At 42.5% G+C, this 12,293-nt stretch overlaps 1 long non-coding RNA gene across 1 annotated transcript; it reads left to right on the plus strand.

Annotated features, from left to right (window-relative positions):
• The first annotated feature begins 548 nt into the window (after positions 1-548).
• On the plus strand, positions 549-9,829 carry LOC139341616 (uncharacterized). The gene is made up of 3 exons (XR_011603009.1): positions 549-616; positions 3,476-3,539; positions 9,719-9,829. It is a non-coding gene; the product is annotated as an uncharacterized lncRNA (long non-coding RNA).
• The last annotated feature ends 2,464 nt before the right edge of the window (positions 9,830-12,293 follow it).

Raw genomic sequence — 12,293 nt, forward strand, 5'->3', positions numbered from 1 at the left:
ACACACACACACACACACACACACACACACACACCCAGGAGTTTAGCAGGTTGTGGACCACCAGCCAGAAACAGCATATGTCCCTCTCCTCTCCAGATTAATGGGAGCATGTTAATATTACCATACAGTCAGAGAGGAAGGGATAGGGGCAAGGAGTAGGGAGGGGTGGGAGATGAAAGGTAGAGGGTGAGTGCAAGAGCCTTGCAGACAGACTGACATCCAGAGGGAAGCACGAGGCAAGAGGAATGAGAGCAAGTCTGCGAGGGAAGGAGGTCGAGAGCAAGTCTTGGAAAGATGGAAGTGTGGAGGCGGGAAAGAGCGAGAGAAGCGAGGACATAACAACCATAGAAAAATGTGTGTGTATGTGTGTGTTTGCTTTATTGCAGTGGCCCCACCTACCCCTCCATCCTGTTAAGGAGGCACAGTCCGAAAGGAGGAGGGGTAGGATCCCCTCCCTCAGCCACCGACACACACACATACTCTCTCTCTCTCTCTCTCTCTGGCTCATACACACACTCTGGCTCTGCGAGGAAGCAGTCGCTGAGGAGCTCTGGATAGCCCATGCAAGGTTCTGCAGGTGTCCCACCCTTCTCTCATCACATGGATGCTTTAGAAGGTACTGCTTCCATTTGTTTCTGCCTCCTTCCTGCCATCCATCCCGATTCTTCTTCAGTTTTCTTTGGTTTGCTCTTTTCTCCTTCTTCGCTCGAAGATTTCCTCTTCATTGTTCGGAGTAATCTGTGAGCCTGTGCTACTAACGTGTGTGTGTTTGTGTGAGATTGCATGTGCGTGTGTGCGGGACTGAATGCATGCCTGCATGGTTGTTTACAAGCTCTACTGTAGCCGCTGGTCTGACAACTTTAGTAGAGTGGATTCTATCGGCTGCATGTGTTCCAGCTCGATTTGATTTTATTATCCCGTAATGCCTTCTTCAAAAGTAATTTTATTGGAGCCATGGCTTTGGCTGCTTGTTGCATTATTTAGTCTCACATTTTATTATTTCTATTGGCGCGCAACTCTTAAGGGTGGAGGTAGACAAAGCGCATTATGTATGCCCTGTGTACACCCTCTATATGCGTATTCATGATGTTTGGGTAGAGGCACTCGGTCAAATCAAGTCTCGTAGAAATACATGGCAGCGTCTTTACAACAGCACGAGTATTGTGGTTTTTTTGGGTGTGATGGTGGGTGTGAAAGAGTTGGAGATGAGCAGTGAATTTTGGGAGTTTTTTGGGTGGCTTTCGGTTGTCACATTGCCCAGCATTTGTTACAGTAACAGAATTGGAAAAAAGAAAGAAAGAAAAAAAAAACAAAAACGCTATTAGTCAGTAGAGTTGTGGCCATGCTGCATATTGTTCACTTTTTCACCATGAAAAAAGTCGATTTATATGTCTCATAAAAACTTAATTAGAGAGAGGCTGAACCAGATTATATGCTTTATAAAAGAGAAATAAGGGAGATAGCAGCAAAAATGGCTAATAATCCTGTAGCATTGTGTATGTGTGTCAGAGAGTGTGTGTGTGTGTGTGTGTGTGTGTGTGTGTGTGTGTGTGTGTGTGTGTGTGTATGTGTGTGTGAGTGAGAGAGCACATGTCTTGCATGGAACGTGCTGTATTGGTGAACACCCAATACACCCCTCTTCTGCTCATATTGGAGATGGAGGTGCAGCGTAAAGCAGCGCTCCTCGAATATATTGATGGAAATATTCATTACGGGCCTTTTATTTCAATACGCGACAGAATTTGTTCTCAATTTGTGAGAATTCTACATTTAACAATCTTCCTTTTCTGCTTCAGCAGGGTTTTACATGGATGACTAAGCTAAAATTCTTGCGTTATTTTGGTGGGGTTTAGTCTACCCCGGGAATTTCTTAATAAAACATTTGGCTCACTGTCCCATGTGTTTGTTGACCGACCGACCGACAGACCTACTCTTATTGTTTATTCAAAATTCGTTCAGGCCATTACATCCCTGTTTGGAAATCCAATTGGTGCCCATTTGTTCAAACCGACCTGATAAATAACCTCCAAATCCATCCAATATCTCCCCCTCATCCCTTTCTTCTGCTCATCCTTTAGGTTAAAGCAGCGTTCTCTCCCCCCATTTTTTAGGCTCGTATTGACCTGTTAATAATATTATCCACAGAGCGTGTGGCAGGGCCAGGGTCACATCCCTCTAGGGTTTGGATGGTCAGCCCTCTGGCCACTGTTTGGTCAGAAAGCGGCCAATAGGACCTAAGCTGTGGTCATCCTTCAATCTAGCTCTTTTCACAGCAGAGGTCACACGAGTCAGAGGGTAATAAGTTTAACCCCTCGAGGGGTGAGAAGTCAGAGGTCACAAAAAAGGCTATAGGGAGAAGGTGTGCATCATCAATCAGTGGCACTCCTGGTTATATCCACGCATATTGATGACACGTACTCGTTCCTGCCAATCTCATTTGCATGGCTTGCTAAGCACAAAGAGCAGCCATTATAATCATGTATGTGAACAAAAGTAAGATCGGAGGCTGCTTTTAGGTCTGTTTCAGCTGTACAGTCATGGTTTTTTAACCTTTGATTTGCGTAATTTTAACCCACTTCATCATGCAGGCTTTTAAATAACAACATGATTGTTTGTAAATGCCATCTGCTTTTATAAAAGGTAACGCTGCTCAGTCGATTTCCCCCAAAAAATGCCTGTAAAGAAGAAAATCTGTTTTATTTGAAAGAATCTGGTGTTCTGTAATTTTTTTCATTACTGCTTTAAATACCCCCCCCCCAAAAAAAGTATGATTCAGTAGATTACATTTTTTTGTAATAAACCGCTAATGCACCAATTTATTCAATATAGACTGTATGTGTTTATAGCTCTTGCATGCTACACACTTGCATGGAGTGTGGAGAGCTGAAAACAAGGACTGTTTTTCTCGTTAGGAGAAAAATAGTTGCTTCTTGATAGCTTTATGTGAATAATCATAGGTTTATTTGTAGGGGGTGCAACCTTTTTAGTGCATTTCCTCTATTTTCTGCCAGTTTATGTCGTCTCAGCCTCACGGGCATCTTTAAATACATGTGATTATGAAGCCTCTAAAGGCCACAATGATCGTGTGACATTTTCTTAAATTCTGCTGCAGATGAGCAAGTGTATCCCTCCTTGTAAATCTGAAATGGTGCTGTGCTGATGTTTCAGCATCTCCCAGAGGTCTCCTCTCCCTGGCTGATGTTAGCAATGTGTCAGCATTAAGCTAGGGCTGCCTGCTAGGCTGCTGGGGGTGTGGTGGCGACCAGCCCAGCCTGGCCAAAAGCCAGACCAGACATGTCTTGGCACCAGACAACAGAGACGTGACAGGATCAAGGATTGGGGGAAAAATATGCACGTACAGTATGAAGTATCGTTGATCCATATTATGAACAAAGATATGTATATTGTGCACATTTCTGAAGGATTTTAAAGATTTGTTTTCCCTGTTTTTTTTGTTTTGTTTTTGATTCAACAGTGTACGTGAAGGGAGAGATGGGAAGGGAGCAAGGGATGAACGAAGATCCAAGATCAGACAAATGGTACGTTCCTTCACCACATGAGCCACCAGGACGGGCCTGACGTGTATGACTTTAAGGGAGTCTCCACATGTGCACTACATATATGGGTTGTGGTGCATATTTGTTAGACGGGGCACACTATAGGATGTGTGCATGCCATTAAGTGTGTGAATAAGAGAGATGTACATGTTGCTCAGTCAGCTATTGCACAGACAGAGGCCATCAATCACAAATGCACAGTGAGCCGCATTGCTCTTTTCCTGGTCCCTCAAGTCCCTTCTCTAGGCTGGAATTACACAGCACTTTAGCTGCAACACTGCATTTTTCTGGACTTTGTCTTAAACCTTCACCGTAACTCAAGCAACACATTTGTGCCGTGCCATGTCTTTTTAGACTGTGACGAGAGGTGAAATTTTACAGTGTGACTTATAAATCAGCCCCATATATGCAGTCGTATCCGTTGTTTCTATCAGGTTCTGGTTCTCCGGTTGCAGTAAAATGTGCACAAACTGAAGTCTGATGCTGCCACACCATCTTAATATTACAGAGAAATATATTAAATAACCAGTTGAGGAGGCTGCTTCTCGTGCTTTGCAGGGTAACATCACCCCTCTGTGCGTACTGTAAGCAGTATGACTACAACATATTGAAGGCCGTTCCCTGGCTGCAACTACTGTATGGCTTCATTAGCCTCACAACAATGCTTCCCCATGCCTGCTTGACATCTTGTTTCCCTGCATGTACCTGATGTCATGCTTCAGAGCTCTGTGTGCGCTCCTCACCTCCGTATGAACTGTTCATTTCTTTTGTCCATGTGTTCGACAACTATCATCATTAGACTTTTGTATTATTTAAAAAACTGGGAAGAATTTAACAGCACATTGCATCAAACTAAGCTAGGACACCACCAAATTAACTATGGTATGGGCAAAAGCCAGCTGTGTTTGATAGATGAGCGTGAAGACCTTGGGACATGAGGTAGAGTATGCTGAGGGCTGTTTGTATTTTGCAATAGTGGCATCGGTTTGGAGTGCGCGTGTGATAAGCAGCAGCTGGACCTGGTTATTGTTGTGATAAGAAAAGGTGATCGATCATGTGGTCAAGGTCTTGAGACATAGTTTGATCAGCCGAAAGGTTACTTCATATTTATCCGCTGAACTACAACAGCGGCTAACTAGGTTTGAAAAAAGCACACCGTACACAAGTACTGCCCAACCTTCCTAAAACTGTTCATGTAGATTAAATCTATTCTATTTCAGCCACTTAACTATGCAGAGTTATAGAATACAAATGGAGAAAAGGAATTAAAAGTTTAATTGTATTTTGCAGGGGGTAGTGTCCATCACAACCCAGATCTTTTTTCCCAGATCAATGTAGAGAAACCTCCTCTCTGATGGGGTCTTAATGAAGTTAACGCGGTGTCCAGGTTGTCAAGAAATGCCCTCTGAAAAGGTCACATATTACTGCTTGCTGTGTTGTGACGTGGCCAATAAAACAGCCAATAACTGACCCTGTGAAACATGCGCTAATGAGAACGTTTTATCCTCAGGATTGAAAATATGCCATTTAAAGAAATACAATACGATACTTCGGCCTCATTCGTGCCACTATGAAACCATGAACTTAAGCAATGAATTGAGCAGGAATTTAGTTATTATTAATACCTTGGTAAGCAAACTTAATATTAGACATGGATGAAGTTCTTGGTTTGAAAGTAGACCTCTCCTTAGCCCGAGGTGAGCTAACATTGTGAACACCTTCACAGGCATACAGTGCATACAGCAGTGAGCCCAGCGTAGGTTACAGCTCTGTTAGAACTGTGGTGTTTTCCTTCAGCTCAGAGAGGAGCAGACGTCTCTTCATTCAAGAAACCGTCTTTTTTAGGGTCTGTTCTTAAAAGCTCGAGTCGACATTTTAAACAGCGATACCATTTACATACAGTGAAATCTTTAAGTGTTCCAGTTTAAAGGGCGAGTTGATTACAAAGATTACATTACATCATATTATTTTTTTACTGTGTATTTTTGAGTCTCACCATGGGGATGGTTCACATTCAAGTTTAATTCAGGGAACCGTTTTATCAACCGTTTTAGAGCAGAGGGACGATATCCTTTAGAGAGATGCTTTGAGTTACCATTCGTTTGTTCCTCTCGCAAGCTTTGTAAAAATGGCTTGCTACTTTTTATAAGATTTGGTGATGCGGTATTTAGGTGAGGAGGGAAGTTGATAAGATGGCAATTCAGCGCCGGCGCTGTCTGTTAAATCAAGGTGATGAACGGGGACCTTGAAATGACCAGAGGCCTATAACAGAATGCTCCCTGGGAAAAGGCCAGTCCTCCAATGGGCCTAAATCGACTCTCCGCTCATTTACATGAGACATAAATTCACATTTAAATGGCAGAAAATTGCTCGGGTGGCTGATACACTGGGGCATATGAAATTATAATTGTAGTCAGCGGCGTGCGTGTGTGTATGTGGCTGATATAAGATTGAAGAGATGTGTGGAGGAATTATGCATCCAATAACTGAGATGGGATGTAAATATGGTCAGAACCAGTCAGTAGTCTGATGTGCCATCGGCCCATTTCATCTGAGACTGCAGTGCAGGGGCTAAATTGCAGCCAGTCCCACACTGAATGAAGGGCAAATTAAAACTGGTGTCCACAGTACTATAGAGAAGTGTTTTATATAAAATGAAGTGTCGAGTCTAAATGGAGTGTTTGCCTTCCAGCAGATCGTGTTTGTATAGGAAAGATTAGTAGCACTGGAACTAAAGATCATTTTATATTTGTGGATCATTTTATCGATTAACCGCTCAGTCTATAAAATGCCAGAAAATGTTGAAATATGTCCTTCAGGGCCTCCTAGAGTCCAAGGTGATGTTTTAGAATATCTAATTTTGTCTGACCAGCAGTCCAAAGCCAAAGATTATATGTTACGATGATAGAAAAGAAAAGAGAGGTCGTACCAGAGAACACCGATAAATTACAGTTATCAAAATAGTTAATTCATTATCAGTAACTCTAGTGTATAAATGCAAAAGACCACTCATAAAAAACCTTGAGGGAAATTCATCATGAGACGAATACTGAACCGATTACGTGCTCACTTCAGTTTCATATAATACACATTCTACCTGTTTTTATGGGTATATTATTGTCCTTATATTTGGCATCAATGGCTACACATAGGATGAAACCGCCCTCAGATACTGTGCAGCTTGTCCGGCTGCAGTTTGATTCCTTTTACTCTGCCAAAGCTCTCGTTGTGCCCCCTCCTCATCCTACTATCCCTCTTTCCCTCCCTTTCTTCGTGCAGTTTTTTTTTTCCCTCCACCCCTGCAGTAGGGCTCCTAACGGAAAGGCTGGGACACATACACATGTCACATCAGTTCATGGAGATCCCAATTGTTTTTCGCCACTGTGCACCTCTGAGAGGTCTATGGGTTGCCTGTGTTTCTCAGCATGGCCCCGTGCACCCAAATTTAACCCCACATTGTTTCACACAACTCTCACACACCACGTACTCGCATTTATGGATTCATACATCGCACATGTACATCTGCATTTCTCTGTATATGCTGTCACACACCATGCTGCTCCATCTGAATCTCGCCACATGTCATTCAGTCCAAACTGGACCATCAACAAACAGTACAATATGGCTCACCAGGAGGCCCCTTACAGACCTGTTTCATAATTTGGGCTGCTCTGTCCATTGTATCGGCCTCCTTTGATAAATTTACCTCCAACTGATACAATGCGTCAGTCTTTTTGTTAGAGGAAGACAATTGCTTGTGCATTGAAGGTCCAGGGCCTTAATGAAGTGCTAAAGGACACACATTGGCTACTGGGCACAGAGGTCGTTCTTTGCTCTTAACATCAGATGACAGCTAACGGAGCAGACACCACTGTGAAAGGACGGAGACTAAAGTTCATATGGTGATATCATTACTTTATTGTTCGGTGCTGTATGTGGAAGTCAGTAAAGCGTAAAACAAATTTGCTCCAAACCGAAAATTGAAGTAGCCATTGATGAGTCACAGTGAGAGACTAACTGAAGAAAACAATGTGGTTTGAATAGGTTGTCAGTGTCAGACCAATAACGTGCAGCAAGATCTTGACCTTCCCAACGTCAGGCTGAAACCCCATGCTGTCTTTTTTTTTCCCCCTCAAAGTTTCATTAACGTTTCAAATAATGACACAACACCATATAGAGCGAACTGTAAAAAACATCCATATGCAGGACGAAAGCAACATAAAATAACAACAAAAAGCAGCCTAACATCCGTCTAGACGAGCAGAAAAACGGCCCATTTCTCACACATAAAGGTCCCGTAGTCCAGCTCATTCCACCACTGACCATGTCACCTTTGACTGAGCCTTCGTCCAACTGACTGTGTCAGTACTAGTAGTCCATCCTGAGGGTTTCCAGGTTGGGAAAGAAAATCCTTTTGACAATAAATTAACACTCTCTGCAGGGAGATGGTGCACAAGTGGCTTCCAAATGTTCAGAAATGACTGATCAGTGCAGGCACAGAGCTGATCCTCTCATGTGGTAGTGCTTTAAAGATCTCTTTGTACCACAAAGTAACAGTAGGAGGGGTTTCTTTGATCCATTTCGAAAGAATCCGCGCTGTCTTTTTAAGCTTTTTGAGTACAGTTTGTTTTACTTATTTTGTAAGGGCTTATTTGTAGTTATAGTAAAGTAGTGACACTATTCAGGGTTCACTAGTATCATCTTATATTCACCATTTCTTCCTTTTTTTTCCTCACTCCTCTTTCAGTGCTCTGGCTGTTCTGCTCTTTATTTAACCACACAGCAGGCCCAGTAAACGGCCAAGAGCCTACAGGTGTAAGCAAAAAAAGAAATCCAAGATAATTTTTTTGTTTTAATTATATATATTTTTTTTAGATAACTTAATTTACTAAATAATAATAATAACAAACATTCACTGTGACTTTTATACAAGTCTTCAAAGAAAGTTGTTTGCTGATAATCCTAAATGCGTGTTTTATTTTGAAAATCAAATTATGTGGATTACAAGCACAACTATTGTTTTCAAAGCATTTAACCTGGACAGCCTTAAGCCTTTACTGACGATAAGGTATTACTTCTAATTTAGGAGCTTGGTATCAGATGAGTAGAATTATTTTCTATTCTTAATAGCAGTATTGTATGATTTTTATGCTAAACTGTTGGGGGACTGGTTGGGGGGGCCTCATGATGTTGGGACAGATGGCATTTAGCTCTAGCTGTGCCGAGCTCAGTGGGACCCGAAGCTTAAGAGGTTAGGCCTGTCAAAACCACTCTGTTCATTCACTGCCTAACAAAGTGTGGGCTGTCAGCCTGTTCCGTTTAATAAACTTAAGATTTTTCTTTTGTCAACGCCTGAGCAACACTTTGCAACTCGATGACCTGAATATCCCAACATGCATCGAGGCTCAATGGAAAAGATGGCACCTCTGGCCAAAGACTTTCCAAAATGTGTGGACATATGTCTGATTTGGTCAGTTAAACTGCAATAGCTGACAGTGTTTTTTTAATTAGAAATAATAAGGTTGGGTCAAGAGGGTTTTTCTGTAAGATGTATGCATGAGCGTGATGAATACGTGGACGTGTTACATGTAAAACTGTGGTTCACTTAAATCCAGCATTAAGTGACTGTCTGAAAAAACCTCAGTGATAAAAGGCCATTCAGTATCAGGTGTATCCCATGTTTTTATCACACCAGTGCGACAAATCTCAGCATAAGTATACATATAATGCATTTTTTGTGGGCATTTTGTCTTTCATTAGGTACATTACAGTAGATATAGACAAGAAACAGTGGAAAAGAAAAGGGGAAGACATGGAGCAAAGATATCAGACCAGAATAGTTTTATGGTGAGAGTCTTCCCCACCGGGATGCCCCATATTCTGTATTGCAGTGCCACACTTTAAAATGTATGAGTTTCAAAGCATCATAATTCACCACAAGAGGGAGACATACTGTAACATGCGGAGTGAATCTCCACCACACTGTACATTGCCCACGCAGGACTGCACTGCAAATCTGGACTTAAAACGCCCGAAGCACAAAAAAATACATGGATTTATCAGAACGCCCTTAAATAACATGTGGTCATGGAGAATTTTTGACATGTTATCTTGTCCTCCCCCCTCTCTTCTCTCTCCCCCATCTCCTCAATTTGTTTCAGTGTGTGAGGTCAAAGGCTGAAGGCTGGTGAGTGGTGACCCAAGAGAGAGGCCTGGGTGACATCTGACCTCTAACTGGGTGTGCAGCTGACCCCGGAGGATGCAGCTTAACAATGGGAGGCACGTGCCTTGGCCGTGTCACCATGGTAACACAGGACCTTTTGGAACGGTAGGGGAGGGGTGTTGGGGTCAAATCTTGGTCTTTATCCTGATCGGTGTTAACCGTCTGCTGCCAACTGACTCTTCTGCACCCACCGCAGAACAGCGTGTGTGTGTGTACGCTTGTATGCATGTTGGACTGACTGGGTAATCTCTGCAGGCAACTGTGATGGTGTTTAATTTTCTCACAATCACCTGGAGAGATTTTGCAGTTTGTCTAATAAGCCCTTAAAAAGCCCCTCCATAAAATGAACCCTTAAACTGTGTCTTTATTTCATCTCCATGCTCTGTATCACAAACCATAGAAACTAAGAATTGTTTTTATTGGCTGAGCAGCACGTTTGATTTGTCATGTTAGCGCCTCCTGCAACATGTTAGAAGGAGACCAAATTGTTTACCAAGGGTTGGCTTCCGTCTGCCTACCTGAACCTGCGAGCAAAGGGGATTTCACACTCTAGCTTAAGGTAATGATCATTGCACAATAGAAGAAATGTTGCCATGGGACACTTTTGCTTAATCTTTTTATGCCTCACTGCTACAAGTCAAAACAGTTAGTGATTGTTTAAAGGAAGAAAAGAGGGGGAAGATTATTGAATTGCAGGCCTGAATAAGGGCCAACAGGTGCAGTCCACCTGGGGAAAAAAAAGGTTTCACACTTCTCTCTGCCTCTTTGATGCTGTGCGAGTTGCACGCTCAACCACAGATAACCACAACCACCCTGATCCTACAGCCCCCCTACCATCCCCCCCAAAACTCAGCAAAAGACCTTCATACACAAAATATTACTCTGAGACTCTCTTACTGAGACTTCATGTAATGTAATATCTGACATTTTTTTAACATCACTACTACCAATCCTGTCTCTCGTCCAAGCTCTTTCCCCACTCTCACCCCTCCTCCACCTCTGATTTTCCTGTCTCATCCCCTTCTCCTTACGTTCTGCTGTGTTTTGGTGAAATCTCAGCTGGCAACTGTGAGTCGATCACTAGCTGCTCTCACAATGGCCTCTGGGATTATGCTAAACACAGCGCCTCGGCTGCTCTCCCCATCGACCGGCGTCAGCGACGCCCTTTGGAGCACACAGGAAAGAGATGGAGGGCTCTCAATGAAGATGTCACTGCAATTACACAAGCGCGTTTCACAGACACCCTCTCTGTCTGCTCTTCCTCCTCTCGCATCCCCCTTCCCCACTTTTAAAAAATTTCTTTTCGACAGTCTTTTGAAGTGCAGCCTCATCTCTTGCAGCTCTTTCATAATGCATGCCCATTTTGAATTTCCATGAATTCACTTTCCAGATGCTTCTGCTGCCATCTTGACTTACAATGATGTGTACTGTACAGTACGGGCTATTGTATTATTGTAGGATGAAAAGAATAATAATGGCTTGTTTTTATGAGTTTGGGTCATTTCTACATCACTCCTCTAACCATTAGGAGATACTGCAAAAGGACTAAAATGTGTTGTAAACTGATTTTGTTGCCCCTGCACTGATGTTGGGGTGAAGGAAGAGCTTTCTGATGTGGATGATACTGCATCAGGAACTGATTGGCTGATACTCAATAGCCAACAGTACCTGATGCATTGCCTTCAGCATCGAAAGAAACGTCACAAAGTACAACTTCTTTTATGCTCTGAAAAATGTACTTCACTGGTGTATTAGCCGTTTGCATGCAAGTTTTGTATTGTTAAACAGTGTGTGTGTGCGCGTGCATGCACGTGCATGTGTATCATTGTTGGCTGGAGGATTAGATAATGATCACAGAAATGTTGTGAAACTCAAAGCAGCACCGATGTTAAACCAAAGCCCAATTTATCACTCTTACATTACAGTGTATGTTTGTGATATCTGGTGTATTACGTTCCCCCTCTTGTTAATTTAAATGGAGCATTTTTGCACAGATGTAAAAATGTACTGTGTGAGTGCTTTTGTAACATCAGTGTGAGAAGGATCATCTGCTTTGACTTCAGTAACGTTTCTGTGGAGACTTTCTCACACCTAGAGGTGCTCCCGGGGGACACACCCACCTCGGCCTCGCCTCTGTGATTTGCAAGCAAGACTGTTTCATTTGGTTCCAGTGAGGAACAGGACCAAGGGGAATGTTCTCTTTCATCAATCTTGGATAAAATCTTCTATTAATCTTTGTAAACAGTTTCAAAATGGCTTTGATTAATCAAGTGCTTTATCTCAATGCCTCTGCCTTTTTGTGCATCTGTTGAATAGCTTGCCAAGTCAAATAAACTTTTAGTCAAGAGTCAAGCCTTCTTCAGTTATTTTTTGGGTTATCTGTGTTTGCAGTTATTTATTTGCATATTTTGTAGTTTATTCATGTGCTATATTCTGTATGGCTCATTCAGGCCTTTCAGCAGTATATCCCTGCATTGAATGACCAGAACTCTGCTCTTTAATTCCCATTTGTA

The sequence above is a fragment of the Chaetodon trifascialis genome, chromosome 13, assembly GCF_039877785.1.
Source record: "Chaetodon trifascialis isolate fChaTrf1 chromosome 13, fChaTrf1.hap1, whole genome shotgun sequence".
NCBI classification, from domain to species: domain Eukaryota; kingdom Metazoa; phylum Chordata; class Actinopteri; order Chaetodontiformes; family Chaetodontidae; genus Chaetodon; species Chaetodon trifascialis.